This window comes from Rissa tridactyla, chromosome 15 (assembly GCF_028500815.1).
Source record: "Rissa tridactyla isolate bRisTri1 chromosome 15, bRisTri1.patW.cur.20221130, whole genome shotgun sequence".
Lineage (NCBI taxonomy): Eukaryota > Metazoa > Chordata > Aves > Charadriiformes > Laridae > Rissa > Rissa tridactyla.
Window position 1 is genome coordinate 5,005,579 of NC_071480.1, and position 17,102 is coordinate 5,022,680.

General features: G+C 49.9%; 1 long non-coding RNA gene across 1 annotated transcript in view; it reads left to right on the forward strand.

The window, feature by feature from the left end:
* The first annotated feature begins 662 nt into the window (after window positions 1-662).
* LOC128918005 (uncharacterized) overlaps window positions 663-17,102 on the forward strand; it is a 49,431-nt gene continuing 32,991 nt past the window's right edge. Inside the window, exons 1-2 of the long non-coding RNA XR_008469428.1 lie at window positions 663-818; window positions 2,374-2,561. This is a non-coding gene — a long non-coding RNA (uncharacterized LOC128918005). The remainder of the gene's footprint in view (window positions 819-2,373; window positions 2,562-17,102) is intronic.

The following is a 17,102-nucleotide window of genomic DNA, read 5'->3' on the forward strand; positions in this document are numbered from 1 at the left end:
AGCCCTGCACAGGGACTTTTCTAGATGGCTCGTTGTCCTGGTTCCGGCGGGGATAGTGTTAATTTTCCGCAGTGTCCGGCAGGGACACGGGTTTTTCATCCCGCGGGAGCCATGCCCAGTTGGAGCTGCCGGGGGCGGGAAGTCGCCGCTAGGGGCGGGCAGGGCCGTCCCGGGCCCTGTCGGGGAGCGGCGGTTCCGTAACCGGGTTTGTGTATTCCTCTATCCCTGGTATCGTTGTTGTTTTCTTGTTCCCTTTGCTGTTCTGTTAAACTGCCTTTGTCTCAACCCACCAGTTTTGCCTTTTTTCTTCCGATTCTTCCCGCCTTGGGGAAGCCCGAAGGGGCGGCTCTGGCTCTTTGTTGCCACCTGAGGCCAAACCTGGACCCTCCTCAAAGGCTGAGGGGTCTCAGCTGGGGGCGGGGGGGGCCACCTCAGCTATTAAAGCCGGGTTAGAGGCCCTGCTCTCCTTTTAGAGATGTCAGCCTTCGACCTGCTAGGATCCCTTCTCATTTTTGTTTTATTTTCTAGGGTCTCTATTACTTAGTGGTTCACCTGTAACATAGTTTGGCCTGTACAAGTTGTATGTGTTATTGCTGTAGAGCTGTTTCTGGACTGAGCTCCTGGTTGTCACCCTTCTGCTGGCATTACTATTCCTAGGTGCGCGTAGCGTGGCAGAAACTTGCCTGCTCTTCCCTGCTCTTCTGGAGGTGCTGCAGATGTTTTGGCAGCTTCCCCTGCTGCTCTCTGGCGCTGCGTAATGTTTGGGAGCTGCTCCAGGAGCGTCTTTGCTGCCTTGATGAAGGTCATCATTTTACAAGGTGAGCTTTCGTGCCGTGTATCTGCTGGGTGCAAATGGCTCTCGGGGTGCCGGGCTGTAGGCTGGGGGGGATCTGCCCCAGGCTTCTCGCTGGGTCTCCCTGGCTGCCTGCTCTCTGCTGCCCACCAAACCCACCCCCAGCCCCTGAGCTTGAGTTTGCCTGGTGAGCAGGCAGCTGGGCATACAGTGTCTAGAGCTTCCTGGCTCGTTTGGGAAGAGAGAAGGAAAATCAGGAAAACTAGACTAAGATGCTTAAACAAGTGCCAGCCTAGGATAATAAGGTTTTGCATCAGAACACAGCACCTCTTAAGCGTTTTCCCAGCTCCATGCTGCCAGCACATCCTTCCTACTGTTGGGCCCCTCTCCTGCTCCAGTGCTCAGAGCAGGAGAGGGAGGTTGGGAACTCCCCTCACCACAAAAAAGTCCTTGAGGTGCTGGAGCGTGTCCAGAGAAGGGCGACGGAGCTGGTGAGGGGTCTGGAGCACAAGTCTGGTGAGGAGCGGCTGAGGGCGCTGGAGGTGTTCAGTCTGGAGAAGAGGAGGCTGAGGGGAGACCTTGTTCTCTGCAGCTCCCTGAAAGGAGGGGGTAGCCGGGGGGGGTCAGTCTCTTCTCCCAAGGAACAGGCCATAGGACAAGAGGAAATGGCCTAAAGTTGTGCTGGGGAGGTTTAGATTGGATATTAGGAAAAATTTTTACACTGAAAGGGTTATTAAGTGTTGGAACAGGCTGCCCAGGGAAGTGGTTGAGGCAGCGTCCCTGGAGGTATTTAAAAGATGGGTAGACGTGGTACTTAGAGATATAGTTTAGTGATGTTTTTTGTCAGAGTTAGGTTGATGGTTGGACTGGATGATCTGAAAGGTCTCTTCCAACCTAGGTGATTCTATGATTCTATTCTAAATGCTGCGATTGCCACTCTGTCCTGCTCTTGGCTCTGCAGAGCATGGCACTGCCTTCCCTGGGGCATCCCTGGGGCCTCGCACCACTGCACTCCCCACCTCCGCCTGGTGTGGGGGCCAGGGGGGAGGAAATTGAGCTAGAGGGAGAGGAGGGGCACAGCTGGTGGATTGATATACCTGCCAGCTGCTTTAATAACCCGCAGTACATAACAGTCAGGGCTAATGTGAACTTAGCAGCAGCACTACTGAACCAGTGACCAAGCTGATGATAAACTGTAACCAGGAGGTGACAAAACCCAAGCCATTGGATTGGGTGAGGTAACCAGGAAAGTGCAAGGGAAGGAGATGGATGTGGTGTGACCTGCTCAGTGCAGCCTCTTGAGGATGTGTCCAAGCACGCAGCAGAGCATCGAGCTCTGCACTGTTCCCACTGCACGCTCACATCCCTGGATTTGCTGGGTGTCAGTAATAAACCCTTGTGACTTGACAGCGTAGTTTATTGAAGATTTTTAGATTCTGCAGCAATAGGCGCCGTGGTCTGTGTGAACATCTAAGGACATTTAGCTGGTGTGGCTCTTCCAGGTCTCTCTGTAAAGGGGTACTGGGGGATGTTTCCTAACAAGCAGCAGCTGATGTGCAGTTTGTGCTTTCCTTGCCCAGGTGTAGGGCACATTGCAAGGTGTGAGATGGTAAATTCAGAAGAGCTGAAGCCTGAAGGAACAGCCAAGCTGACCCCATTAACCAGGACCTCCCCAAGATGAAATTCTGCAGCTAGACAGCACATCGGTGTTCCCACGCTGCTGGCCTGCATCCACTGCCGCCGTCTGTCGCGGCCATGCCCTAGCCAGGTAATACCACATTTATTTCTTCTGCTAGTGGATGTCATAAGGCACTTGATCCAGGATAGGCAGGAGAGAACTAACAATAGCGTTAACCTTTTCTCGCAGTAAAATAACCTTTTTAAATGTGCATTATTTAAAATGGTGATATTAAAAGCCTGGCATCCCAGTGGAAGTAAATCTTCCCATAATAACTCTCCCCACTGGACTCAGTTCCAAGGAAATGCTGCGTTTTCAGGAAAACCTTGTCCAAAGGTTATTCTTTCTTTATGTGCCTGCCTAACTTATGGCTCTTGTCCATGTCCCTTCCCCATAAAGATCACGGTGACACACTTTAACGGGGAGAGATCTGAATGCTGATTTTCGGAGCCCCTGGCAGGTTGCCCTTGGCCAGCTGCGATGTTCAGTGTCGGGGTGCAGGGTGCTGGTTTTGGGTGAGCTGTGTCTGTACGCGTGGAGATGTTTTACTGTACATATGCAAAGAGCTAACAGATAAGGTGCCAGTAGGTGGGGCTGAAGAATATCCTGTTTAGATCCCAGGTTTTATAGGTGCTGTAAGAGGACAGTGTAAAGGCTTTGGCTGTTCTTTATCTGTGGTGCTTACTGGTATAACATGACAAAAATGCGTTTAGTTTCTTAACTTTCTGGCGTGGCTGATGAGGGGTGCTGAGGTGTATGGGATGCGGGCTCAGCTCCCCCTGCAGCGATGGGGGTGTTTGGGGTTTGGATGAGGTGCTGGCAGTGGGTGATGCTGCAGGTTTAGATGGGACATTAGGAAGAAGTTCTTTACACAGAGAGTGGTGAGACACTGGCCCAGGTTGCCCAGAGAGGTGGTGGAGGCCCCATCCCTGGAGACATTCAAGGCCAGGCTGGATGAGGCTCTGAGCAACCTGATCCAGTTGAAGATGTCCCTGCTGACTGCAGGGGGGTTGGACTAGATGGCCTTGAGAGGTCCCTTCCAACCCAACGCATTCTGTGATTCCCTGGGGATGATGGCAATCCCCGCTGCTGAAGGTGGCTGCGTCCAGCTGGGGGAGCGGTGCTGGGACTGGGAGATAATAGCCTGTTGCTCCGTGTATGACTCTGCACTGAGAAAATAGCTCAGCTTCACGGGCCAGCGGCCTGCTGCTGCCTTAACCTTGAGCTCTGTGTGTGTGGTAAACTGCAGGGCTTTGGTTTTCTGCATTAAAAATGGGTGCTGAGGGACTATTTACAGCTGATTTGCAGTGCATCTTTCCTGTGGCAAGGGCAGACTCCAGCGTGGGGTCCCTCCTGGCCTGCTGCTACCTGGAAGATGTAACTGCCTGTTAGAAGTTTTGGATGAAATATGGTCTTGTCAGCACATTCTGGCTGAAACCTGGGTAACCATTACCATGTGCTGGAGAGATAGCTTGATTGCTCTTCCCCTTGCACATGTCTCACCTGCTATGGGATGGGTCCTTGTGCCTTCTGCAACAAGCTTTGGCTTGTCTCTGTGGTGGAGGCAGCAGGTTGGATAGTACAGTTTCATGGGATCAATCCAGTCCATGGATGCTGTTTGACCACTCTGGACCATGTTCCTCTGTTGGGCAGAGGCCATGCCTTTTGTGTATAAGATGATGGGATTTAAATTTGCATGGGTTTGAGTATCAACTCAACGAGCAACCGCTGCAGGAGGCTGCCCTGGCTGCACTGCACCTCTGGGCACGGCTCGCTTTCTGCCCTTGAAGAATCCCCATAGCATCCCCACCTGTTATGAATTCCAGAGAAAATAAATTATATTTTAAGTAGATCTCATTTGAGATCCAGAGGCGCAGGCATCTGCAGCCTGTTAGGAGTAAAGGCCTGTTACTCCTCAAACCTCTCATCAGATTCATGTTCCACAAGCAGATTTATAACCGTGCTGGAAAAGCTGACAAGACAAACTCCAGCCTCATTCAGTAACGTCTTACTAAATTGAAGAAGTCATAAACCACTTTAAAAAATGAAAGTTAGGATTAAAGGTTTGAGTGCAAGTGACTAAAAGCTCAGAAGAGCATCATGAGGGAGACAGAGGAGCAGACTTGGGAAGGGATGGAGCTCGGTGCCTTGAAGTGATGTAAGACTGAGAAATGGCACTGAAGATTAATTTATTACAAGGATAAAGGCAGATACCCAGCGACTGTGAAATAGGAAGGACTGAGTAAAAAGAAATGAGACTGAACCTAAGGCAGGCAGTAGATCTACCTGCTGTAGGGACTGGGGAGATGATCCAGGCAAGTGTATAGCACGTGGCTGCTTGGTGTGGGAGCAGCAGCTCTATCACACCCAGCTTCGGGACTGAATGAGTAACTGGAAACAGCAAAGCCCAAGGTGAAGTCTCCTAAGAAACTGTGCTTCAGTCTGGGAACATGAAAAGGCGGTAGGCGAGAAAGCCCTGAGTCAGCCTGAAAACTGCTGAGATCAGCTTTAAAATTAAAATATGTATTTTTAGACACAATAAGTTTGTGGTTTTTCATTTACTGCTTGCTTTTGGAGCATTTAGGATGTGCCCGTTTCCTGTGGGTGCTCTTCTTTCAAACCACAAGGGACAGGAACGTGTAATTCCATTTTAAATAACATAACGCTCTTGTGCAATTTGGCGCACGCCACATCTGGAGTTTTAAAAGCAGTGAATACCAGAATATGTTGTAATTAATATCCAGAACTGGTTGTACCATTTTGATTTCCCAGTGCGTTGTTCAGGAAGCAAAAGGCAGAGCAGTTGCATGGAGAAGCTCACCAGAGAGATGTTTATTGACCTGCAAAACCAAACCAGGACTTAATCTCCTCCAAATATCCAAACATTGACTGATCAGTATGGTTGTGACACAAGTGAAGTGTCCCCCATCAGCCTTGACCCCCCTGTGAGGGGTCTTACCGAGCGACAACCCTACGTATTTGCTCTTGGCCGTCACGGATCGAGTGACATGTCAATCGGTGCGTAGGAACCAATGCAACCATCAGAAAATGCACCGTGCTTTTAAGAAATGCAAAATTCCGAGCAGTCCAATCCTTAAACCACCAAATCCTAAGCTTTTCCCTGGCACTTTTTTGCTACAGGGGATGCTTCACTGACGGGTAGTTTTCGGAGGGCTGCTTTAGGCTGGTTGCTCCCAAACCGGTGCTGTGCTGGCAGAATTAAACTCGAAGAGGCTTTCTTGCTCAGAGGGAATGGTGTGAGCTCGTGGCAAGCTGCGACAGGAAAAGACAAGTCTGGTGGAAGAGCTTTTAAGAGAAATCAGGCCGCTAAAGGTGATGGAAATTGTAATAATCCCTTTCTTGCACTCGGATTCCCTGAGCTGAGGGTCACGGGAAGCGCACGCAGATGCCCGGCTGCTTGCATCTCACCAAAATGCTGCCCATTCACAAATATAGAGGGAATAGGGATAAAGTTGGGACATTCTTCTCTACCTTTCCAATTTCCTCCTTCCCTGCTTGATAGCTGCTTGGTCATGGACACTTTCCAAATGTCACTTTTTGGGGATCAGGGGAAAAAAACCCAGGGTTTTCCTTAAAATTGCCACCCAGTTTTCCTCTGCAGGCAGGTCAGGAGGCAGCGGGTTGAAGTCCTTCCCAACCCTGTGTATTCGTTGGTGGGGGGAAGCAGGTTTTGAACCTGTCTGCTAGTCACAGCATAAAAAGAGCTGCCTGACTAAGCCTTGAGTAAATATTTCAACAAAGTCCTAGCAATGGGGAACGCTCAGAGCAATTTTCTGCCTTCAGAAGAGCTCAGGTCCTTGTTTCGGAGGCAAAAGCTCTGGGGGCAGGTAAAAGGCGGGGGGAGGGCACCAGACAGCAGGGTACCCCAGTTCTGCCTGCGAGGCAGGGACCTGCGTGTGTGCCAGCAAATCTGGACACACGCAGAGTGGCAGCTGATTCCTCACAGTAACGTTCTTTTTGTCTCCCCCAGCTTTGAGCACTAATTCTGCCTTTGCGACAATGGCGTAAATGATAAATTTGTGGGATGTAACTCGCTTCTGGAAAAAATAAAATAAATAAATGAATGCTTAGTCAGCTGCACTAATCCTTCCATTCAGGTCAAATTCATCAAATGATTTCCTAACCCTCTCCCCTTCATGCAGGGTGGGGGGTGGGGGGGAAGCAAAATTTAAGGAAGTCAGAATGCTTCATTTCAACTTTTTGCAGAGTATTTTGTTTCAAACTGACATTTCTGTTTGAAATGTCATCCCCAAATAGCTTAAAGGAATGAGACTGAAGTGCTGCAGTTCAGGTGAAACCAAGTTTTGGTGTCTATAATGTGAATGTTGGGGTTTTTTTTCTCCCTCTTCTCATTCAACCAGTGAACTGAAAAATTAATGAGTCACTAATTAACATAGCTCTGGTGTTGACTAATTTGTGTCCAAGAAACTAGATTGTGGGGCGCAGTGATGGGAAGGGGGAATTGGATGGTCTGTCTCAGCCAGTGCCAGCGGGATGGAGGCACCTGGGGCTGGCAGGGAAGGAGCCAGGAGATTCTGGGAGGTGCATGGAGTGGAATTAGGTGATGCAGCCGGTGGCCTCATCCTCTGCCTTTGCAGCATTTGCCTTTCCTGTGGTATTGAAGGAGGTGGAGGTACCCACAGGGTAGGGGTGAGATTACGGATTTGAGCTCTCAAAATGAGGATGGGTGGGATTTTTCTGCAAGCTCATGGGCACAGTGAGGGCAGCACGGTGGCAAATTTTCTATTTGGTTACCAAAATGCTTGTGGCTTGGGGTCTGGGACACATGTCACCCTGGAGAGGACATCCCACAGCCCATCCTGGCTAATAGCTCTTTGGCAAGAGGCCCCCCAGGTTCGGAGGGAAGGAGGTTTGGGCTGGAGAGATCAGTGCTGGCGCTGGGCTGCGAGCATCCCCTTGCAGGACAGTTGGTGAGATGTCAGCCATGCTCGCCCTGACCCCCCGGCAGGTCCCAGGCTCCTGGGGTGACCCTGCCCGGTCTTTCCTCAGCGCTTTTCATAGCTCATCGCAGCAGTAAAACCACACTGAATTCCTCTGCTGCTTCCCCAGGAACAGATTTGCTCTCATCTCCTTGAAGCCCCGCGTGTGTGTCCGGGCATGCCTCCGGGCTGCAATTAGATTCTGTAATCACAGGGGCAGAGACGTCTGCACGGGACCTACCACAGAGGCCACCTCGTCCCAGACATGGGGGACGGTCCCAGGAGCGATGAATCATTCGGTGCCCAATGATTATTTTAGCTTCTCCCTGCTGTGGCAGCATTCCTTGGGCAAAAATGGGAATTATCTTCCAAAGCTGCACTTTGTCCATCCTGTGCATGGTGTCATTTTTGTGCAGGAGGCAAAATGACTCAGCCAAGGCCACGAGGAAAGTCGGTGACAGGGGTGACGTGAACCCCGTGCTCCCAAATACATGCGTGGTGTGCTCCTTTCCTCCTGGGGAGGGGGTGGGGGGGGGCGGAAAGCTTTGCTGGTTTTTGCACGAGGGCACTATCAAACCCCGTAGCCTGTCCCTCTTGCTGCAGGGACACGGGTCCTGCTGGCTGTCACCCTCCCAAGCTGGGTCTGCCAGGGTTTGCAGGAGTTTGTCCCTTGCAAGTCAAAAACACAACTAAGGAACATTCCAGCTTTTGAATGCAAGTGTCAGGGAGTATTTTGTCAACATTTATTCGCTGTTTGGCTTGGAAGTGTTAGTGACAGCGCGGAGCTGCTGATGATTAAAGCAGCAGACAGACGTGCTTAACGCCATCGAGATGCACTGCGGCTGGTGGGACGAGGGAGTCTCCCTGGTGAGGGGTAATTAGCATGTTCCTCACAAATGAGAGCGCTGCCGTAGCGTTCGGAAGTGCCACCGGGAGGACTGCATTATTTATTGTATCAGTCTTCCTTCCTGTACACATAACTCACTCCTTAAGAGCGTGACATCTTGTATTAATTGTGGGAATGGCTCGCCGGTGGGATTGCGTGTTTAACTCGGAATTAGTCGGAGGGCAGGGGTTTGGAGGGGCTCTGGAGCATTTCCTCACTCGGCTGTGGTGGGGACATGGGTTCCCAGTGCTCGGTGGGCACAAGCCAACCCGACAGTGGCAGTGTGATGCTCATCCCAGTGCTTAATTATCCCCCTATTGCGTGGCTGCAAGCTCTCAGCGCTGTGTTCATGATTCACACTTTTGCAGGCACAAAAAAAAAAAAAAGGGAGAAGAGGAAAGGTTGGTCCTTTGTTATTGCACTAGATGAGCTGCCCCGCCACTGCCTTTGCTTTTGGGGAGAGGAAAAAAGCTGTGGTTTGGCCCATGTATGTGCAGCAGTGGCCTGGGCAGAGCTGGCACTGCGGGGGGACCGAGCCGGGTCCCGTCCTCACCGACACCATGGCAGTGGGAGGCCCGGTGAAACAGGCTGGGAAAAAGATGCTTTTGCTGATGATGTGTGCTGGAAAGCATACATGGGCCAAACCGCAGCTTTCTTCCTCTCCCCAGAAGCAAAGGCAGCGCCGGGAGGGGGGCTCATCTGGTGCAATAACAAAGGACCAACCTTTCCCCTTTTCCCTTTTTTTTTTTTTTTTTTTTTTTTTTGCATGCAAAAGTGCGAATCACGAATACAGCTCTGAGAGCTTGCAGCCACGCGATAGGGGAGTAATTAAGCACCGGGACGAGCACTGCACTGCCACTGCTGGGCTGGCTTGTGCCCGCCGAGCTCTGGGAGCCCACATCCCCACCACAGCCCAGCGAGGTTCAAATTGTGCGTGTTGAGGATTTGGCCTAGAAAATACATGGTGTTGGGGTTTGGTTTGGGTTTTTTTTTTGCGGTATTTTTTTGCAGGCATTTTGCAAGGATCTGACTGCAAAACCTATTTTTTTTCGTCTGCAAATCTTGCAGGCTTGCCATTTCCAAAAGATTTCCAAACTAGTGTGATTGCCTCCCATGCCTGTGCAGTTCCAGCGTGCTCACACCCGCACACATCCCCAATCCCCTGGTCCTTGGGCTGCTTTCCCTGACAGGACATCCTGGCTTCTTTTCTCTTTTATGGCTGTACTTCTCCAGTGAATTATTCGCTGTTCAGGAGCCGGGAGCTGCAGCTGAATCCTGCTGATAGCCCGGCGCACATAGATCCAGCGTAGCAGGGGACATGGCAGCTTCTCCATCACTCCTGCTCCTTGAGCCTGGAGATTTTTCTTTTGTTAAGAGGCCTTCAAAACTCACATGAACTAATTCACACCAGCTGCACAGGTTACACTGTTTGGTCTTTTTTTGAGTTACGTGATGATGTTGTTAATTAATGTTCTGGTAGTTAATGATCTGGATCAATAATAGAGGAAAAAAAAAAAAACAACCAACAAAACAGAAGTGGCCAAAAATATAAATCACGTAATGGTAATACTGTCAGGTCAGGAAACTCTGCGGTTGGTTTTAGCTTGAAGCGCTATCAGCCTGTCTCCACAGACAGTATACATAACAGGGAGTGTGCTTGGGAAACATTTTTATTTTTTATAATGGAAGTCTTCCTCCTTTAAAATTGAACCTCCGATATTTTTTATTTCCAAAGACAAAATACAAAGCTTTTGCTTCATCATTCATTAAAAAAAAAGAAAAATAGGAAAACTGTGGCTGTGCCAGAGGAGGGCAAGATTTTCTTCTTTCAGGATAAAATCTCCATGGCTTAAGTGGGCACAAAGACAAGTAATATTTAACCTGTTGGTCTCCATAGGGAGGAATATGCCTCAGTCATTGTTGTTCCAGGCTTGGTATCATTGGAGGGCAGAGTTAAGGTGGTTTGGAAATTTAGTTCCATAATTTCGCATCTTATTCTCTTTGGACTCTTTAAAGTGCTGCCTTATGGCTAAAGTTTTTGGCTTTATTTAATACCTGGGTTTGGAACAATTCCAAGATCTGTTACGTTGGATCTGTAAACTTCTGGCCCATACTTAATTGATGGAAACAGGGGAGGTGTGTATGTGCTTTGGTTTGTCTGGGTTTAAATTAAGCATTTCAAGGGTTTGAATTGCATTTCCTTTGTTCCCTGTGCCTTACAATCATGCAGTGTGTGCATGCTTGTGTGCACTTGGAGGGGCAGCTGTTAACGCCTGCCCTGCACAACCTGTGCTGGATGGAGCAGAGGTGGGAAATGGTTTTCCATAAAACACAGTAGGAGTTTCCCTCAGAACAGATGTAACTATCACCATAATGGCCTGGCACACCTGAACTCTGCACGCACCCTTAGAGAGGCCCCCTAAACAAGCTTCTGATTGGGTTTTGTGCTTGCGTTTGGTATCAAAAATCGTGTTTTGCAGTAGAAGAGCTGATGTCTCTTGAAAGCAGCTGGGCCAGCAAAGCCCTGGGGAACACTCTGCTTGGAGGCATTGCAAAATCATGGAATGGTCGAGGTTGGAAGGGACCGTTAAGATCATCGAGTCCAACCATCAACCTGACACTGCCAAAACCCCCACTACCCCATGTCCCTCAGCACCACGTCTGCCTGGCTTTTAAATACCTCCAGGGATGGTGATTCCACCACTTCCCTGGGCAGCCTGTTCCAATGCTTGACAACCCTTTTGGTGAAGAAATTTTTCCTAATATCCAATCTAAACCTCCCCTGATGCAACTTGAGGCTGTTTCCTCTTCTCTTATTGCCTGTTCCCTGGGAGAAGAGACCGACCCCTCTCCCCCCGCCTTTCAGGGAGCTGCAGAGAGCGAGAAGGTCTCCCCTCAGCCTCCTTTTCTCCAGGCTGAACACCCCCGGCTTCCTCAGATGCTCATAGTTCCCTTGCCACAACCCTAGTTCTCCTCAGCCTGCAGAGGGAGGAGGGAGGTATTTCAGTGCCTATTTGCTATCAGAATTAAACATGTTTGAGGATCTTAGCTCCCGGTAGCAGTAAGCGTGAACACCTCCTCGTCCTGCCCCAGAACCAGTGGGTTCTGGCACACTGCCTTGGGCTCAGCACAGCTCTTCTGCGCTTGGTGAGCACTGTGCCAGGGATAAAGGGGGATATTTAGGGCATGGCGCTGGCTAGCAAAGGTCAGCCCTACCCCATCTCAGCTGCCCACTGCTCCTGGGTCTTCGCCGTCAGTGAGTTGTTTGGCATTGCTTGCAGCTATCTTCAACACAGCCTTTCCGTGGCCAGAGGAGTTTTGCAAAAAGGCTCTTGTTAGATCTTCCAGCCATTCCTACAGAGGTGGATGCATATGCGCAAGCAGGGGATGGTCCCTACCTCCCTGCTGGATGTCAGAAGTAAATAACAGTCCAGCCAGTTTTAAACTGCAGATTCACGTCTAAAATGAGATTCTCTAGATCGCCCTGCATTTGGTCAGTCAAGCCCAGCTAGTCCTACAAAGGCCTTCACGTTCTCACCCAGGGCTGTGTGCGCAGATCAACTTTTCAGCCGTGAGCTGCTGGGATGGTGTGGCAGTGTCTGGGCAGAGACGTGCTGTCCCAGCCGAGGGCTGCGTGCAGGTTCCCGTCTCAGTCTGGCATCCCGGTGCAGGAGACAGAGCAGAGGCAGCTCCAAAGGACCTGCACAGCCTTGGGGGTCTGGTGGAAGCATGGGTGGGCGTAGATTAATGGATTGCCCTTTAACCTTAAACCCATTCAAATTTATAAGGGAAAAGTATTTTCCCATCAGTAAAAAAAAAAAAAAAAAAACCACAACCAAAAAACCCCCCATAAAACCCAACCAAACCCCAAGTGAAAAGGATTTAGTGTTAAAGACAATGCTGGGCAGATGCCTAGTGTGCCCCCTGGCCAAGAAAAGTAACTGCCCATCTACTGCCCTGTGATGGATACATCCCCCCGATCAAGCAGCAGTACCTGGGTGGGGAGCCTGTTGGTTTTCTTATAGCTGGCAGTGAAAATGTCTTGCAGAGCTGAAAAACAGTACAGAGACAGTCCAGTCTGAGTGTGGGTGATAGTTTTGGAGCTGCCACGTGGATGTTTTAGGTGATGCTTCATGAACCTGTGCTGAGACCAGGAGCAGTGTGGTCATGGCGGGGCTAACCCAGTGCCATGCTAACTCCATGCCATGGGATTTGGGCTTGGTTCCTGGTCAGGTTGCAGATAAATCTCTCCTTGCAGCCCTGAAACATTTGAAGTGTACCAACTTGGATAGCTGCAGAAGTAGCTGCTAATTCGTGCTCCATGGATGGTTTCCAGTTGGTCAGATTGAAAGGACCTACGCAGTGCCTGGAGCAGTAGCCCAGCTCTGGGTTGGCTGCAGGCAATACTGCATCCCTGGTTGAATTAGGGTGAGCTCCTGTAGTGTCCTTTCTCCTGCCTGGTCATAGAATCGTAGAACAGTTTGGATTGGAAGGGACCATAAAGAACCTCTAGTTCCAACCCCCCTGCCCTGGGACACCTCCCACTAGACCAGGTTGCTCAAAGCCCCATCCAGCCTGGTCCGTCCTTCTGCTCTTGGTTCATTGAATGCTCTCGAGGGATTGTAGTTTTGGGGCCTGAAAACAAGAAAAAAAAAGCTCAAGATTGCAGAAATCACCTTGATGGGAAAAACAGGAAGAACTGGGTAGGTGATCCAGCTCATTAATTAACTGGTTCCCTAATTAGCTTTCAAGGGGCCCTGGGACTGCTATTTTTGAAATGCAGGTACAAAAATAAACGGCCGCTTGGAACAAATGCCCGTGGCACACTCGTAGCTCTGGCCAGATGTGTGCTCATGCCACGTGTGCACAGTTGCTGTGATGGCAGCTGGTGAGTGTGGTGTCAGATGAAACCCGGGCAGGGGACAAACTCTGCAGGAGTGGCCTCCCATGAGGTACCTCTTCTTCACGGCTTCAAACAACCTTCCGTCTTTCACCCCTGGGGGTAGCGTAGCACTCTTGCGCTTAGAAGCCCAAAACATCCCAAATTTGGGTGAAAAGATAGGGCAGACATGCACCCTTGCTGGTCAAGGCTTCTTCCCCATTGCAAGCCTAGTTTCATTCAGCCTCTGCAGCTCTTCTGGATTTTCTCGCGTGGCTTAAGGCATTTTTGGATAACATGGGGCTGGTGGAGTTAGTCTGGCGGTTGGGCTCGGCATCTCATTAGCAGGTGCTAAATGGCAGCAGAGCATCTTAGCTGGGGCTTTGGAGAGGATTCAGCCTTCAGCGGGAAGGGAAAGGCAGCGCACAGCGGCTTGCTGAGCCACCCCTTCCCCTCTGCAAATATTTACGCTTTAAGCTTTCTCGCTTAAAGGCCTAATTGGAGTCTAGGTGAGCCAGCACACTAGAAGACAGCCTAATAGAGACATTGCAGTGCTATTAGCACAGATGGTTGTCATATGTATGCAAATGAGGAGCAAATTGAATTTGGTGTCCCCTCTCACCAGCTGTCCTATCAGCGCTGGCTCCTGCAGCAGCAAAAGACACTGCCGCTGCTCTGCTAATCTGTCATCGCAGATTAATTACAACTAACACATTAATCATCATTTGTTTCCTGGTACAAAGGAAGTATCTTGTTCTTTCAAGTGCATTCTGGTGGGATGGGGTGCTCCAACCTGGGAAAAGAAAAGAGAAAAGGAAAGAGGGACGGGCAGCTTCATTAGTGCCAGCGCCCGGGGCTGCAGGAGCCTCACCGGGGCTGGCGTGTTCCTTCTGGCAACCCAGACCCCCACCGGGGGGGACTGGGAGCCCCAGCCGCCTGCCAGGAGCTCCTGGGATATCCGCTGTGCTCCATGATCCTGGCCGGGACACATGTTTCTCTGCTTGGCTTCGTCCCAAAGCGATGGTGTCACTCCTTTCCCAAGCTGGCAGTTTCCAAGGGGGTCGTTAGTGTGAGCACAGACCTTTACTGCTCCCTGATAAAGCGCCTGTAATGGGTGTGCTGGGCCAAGGGGGCCCTTCGGGATGCTGCCACCCTCCAGGCACTTTTACTGTTGCCTTGAGTGGGAAGAGAAGCAGCCGTTTCAGTCTCAGCACTGGTTTTGAAATCTTGATGAGAAGCAAAATAATTCCTTCAGATATTTTTTTTGGGTGAAAATGTTGCAGCTGAAACATTTTACAGCCCTCTGGAGTTAGGTCCCACTATGGTTTTGGATGGCAATCTATTCTCTGGCTTTTTTTCACAGTTTTATGCTGTTTATCAGAGTAACCCATAGTTCTCCTAAGTTCTCCATTAGCTTATTGTTTGGACCATTGCCTCTGCTCCACGTGTGGTCTCTAATACCATGCTCTGAAGCATACAATGACAAATGTTAATGATGTCCATTTAATCAGTCTGTCTGTAGAAGCTCAAATCTCTTGTATCCCAGGGGCTGGAGGGATGCTGAAGCAGCCAGGGTGAACAACTTCCAGCAGCTCAAGCCAGCTAGGAGCTCCCTTACCGGGAGCAGTAACTGGGCCAAACAAGCTTTTCAGCCATCCTGGAAGTGTTTTCATGTGTCCTTCTGATGCCTAAAATTATTCCCTTTGCTGAGCTGCCCTGCTGCATCCATTGTCCAGGACATACTGTCCCCTTTCAGTGCATCTCCCAGTAACTCATGCTGGGTTATTGCTGGTTTGAGGATGTTAATGGAAGCCCAGTGATGGCATCATCTCTTACCCTGGTCCTGTAGTAGCACGGAGACCTGGTTATTGCTCTGCCCTGTCTCTGTATGTCCTCCGCTCTGAGCCACCTGAGCATCCCCATCCCACAGAGGGACACAGTTTATTTTTGGGCCATGAAGCTGCTGCTGTTAAGGCAGGAGGAAAGACTTGTCACCTTCACACCTCACAGCAACGCTCACTTTATTCTCTGCCTTCCTGATAGCATTTACATTAAGTTTGGTAGGAGAAGTACCACCAGCACTGGGATGATTGTGCAGCGGAGATCACCTGTCAAGGTTATAAACCCAGCTGCAGAGCAGTTCCCTCACAAGAAAACCCAGGAAGGTGGAGCGGCAGTTGGGATCAGGAACTTGTGAGTAATGACCATTACAGAAGTGTAATTATTCCTAACCAGGCATAACCAACAGCAGAAGTTCAAAGACACAGTACACAGTCACCCTTCCCGTTCATCTAGCGTGAGCCCTGTAACCTTCAGAAGGAAGCAAAAGCCACTCCTGTGATTACCTGTGAGAAGGGTTAGCGGGGAAGGAAATATCTGCAAATCTTGGCAACAGAAATAAATGGAACATACGCTTTTATTTTGTTCTAAAATTTAACATTTTGTTCCGCTTCTCTTGCACATGCTTGATCTGGTGTCTCCATCCTTAAGTCATCTGAAATTGCATTTTCTGCTGTTCCCGTGGGCATGCCCTGTTCCCAGGGAGCCTGAGCTGCTCTGGATGGCAAGGGAAGGGAGGAGGAGCTGGGAAATTGCTGGTAGCTGGAGAAAGCAAGCCCGGAGACTCAGTAACTCTGCGCTTCACTAACTCTTCTACAGGAAAGCTGAAGAAAAATGTAGGCTTCCAAAGGATGGAAAGTTCTAATATCTAAACAACTTTTTTTTTTTTTTTGCCGAATTTTTTCCATAATACCTAAAATACAAAGTTTAGTTTTAATACTGAAAATGTGTTTTAGTTTTCCCCAAAAAAAGAGACTCGGGGCCCCGGCTGTCCCAGTCCCAATGGTGAACCCCAAGAACCTTGTGCTGTAGGGTTGGGCAGAACAAAGGGGGCCACGTCACGGGGAGCCTGGCCAAGGTCTGGGGACAGGGACATTTCCAGTCTTTATCAGGCAATGCAGATTAATGCATTTCTGAATGCCTCTTGATTAGGTTAACGATGTGTTTTGTGTTGGATTGGCCAACAGTGGAGGATTTGGGGTTGATTTCTGGTCAGGGCATAGAAAATAATGGTTTTTTCCCCTTGTATAAAGTGCTTGTTGTATCACTACCAGGATGAGTGGGGCAGGCAAGTGGTGCCCTGGGGTGAAGCAGGAGGCAAAGAGCTGCTTGATGTGGGATGGGATCTTACCACTGACCCACCAAAATGTGAATGCTGCTGTCATTGTGGGGTCACCAAGAGTGGTCTGTGGGGCGGACAGGGCCCTGCCTGTGGTGCGTGTAATGAAAAAAGATCATCAAATGCAGAGTACAGTTCAGCACATCTCAGTTTAGTGTCTTCAAGGGTACTCTGTGCACATGGTTGCAGCAGTTTCTTGGTATCTTGGAGTTGAAGTCTGCGGTGTTCTGCTATTAAAGTTGACTGATGCTGATGTTGGTGTTTTCTTTAGAGGTGGTGTTTAACTCCAAATTTCTGTTAGTTTTCAGAGAGGTGGCTTCTGCCATTGAAACCTGGGGTCGGTGTAAAGACAACTGAAGCATAACCGCGCTTCAGGACCTCTGCGATAAGCAGCCACGTCCTGTGTCTGTGACCAGGTTAGATCGGTGTGACAAGGAAACCTCAGACCTGTCTGGCAGCTTTAAACCTCTGCTCCCGCGGTGCCTGGCTGCCAGCTGCCAGCTCCTCTGTTACCCACTCCCACCTCCGGGCTGGTGATCCAGTTTCTTGCAGATGACTGATAACGGGATTAGTGCCTCCTCCACCCAGAGCAGGACAATTGGAACCACATCAGTTGCTTTCGTCCTTAATGAAAGCAATACTTGTCAGCGGTTGGCATGTTTACTTCTGTAAGGCTGAGCTATTTATCCGTGCGGGGTCCTCCAGCTGATAAAGTACTACCACACCG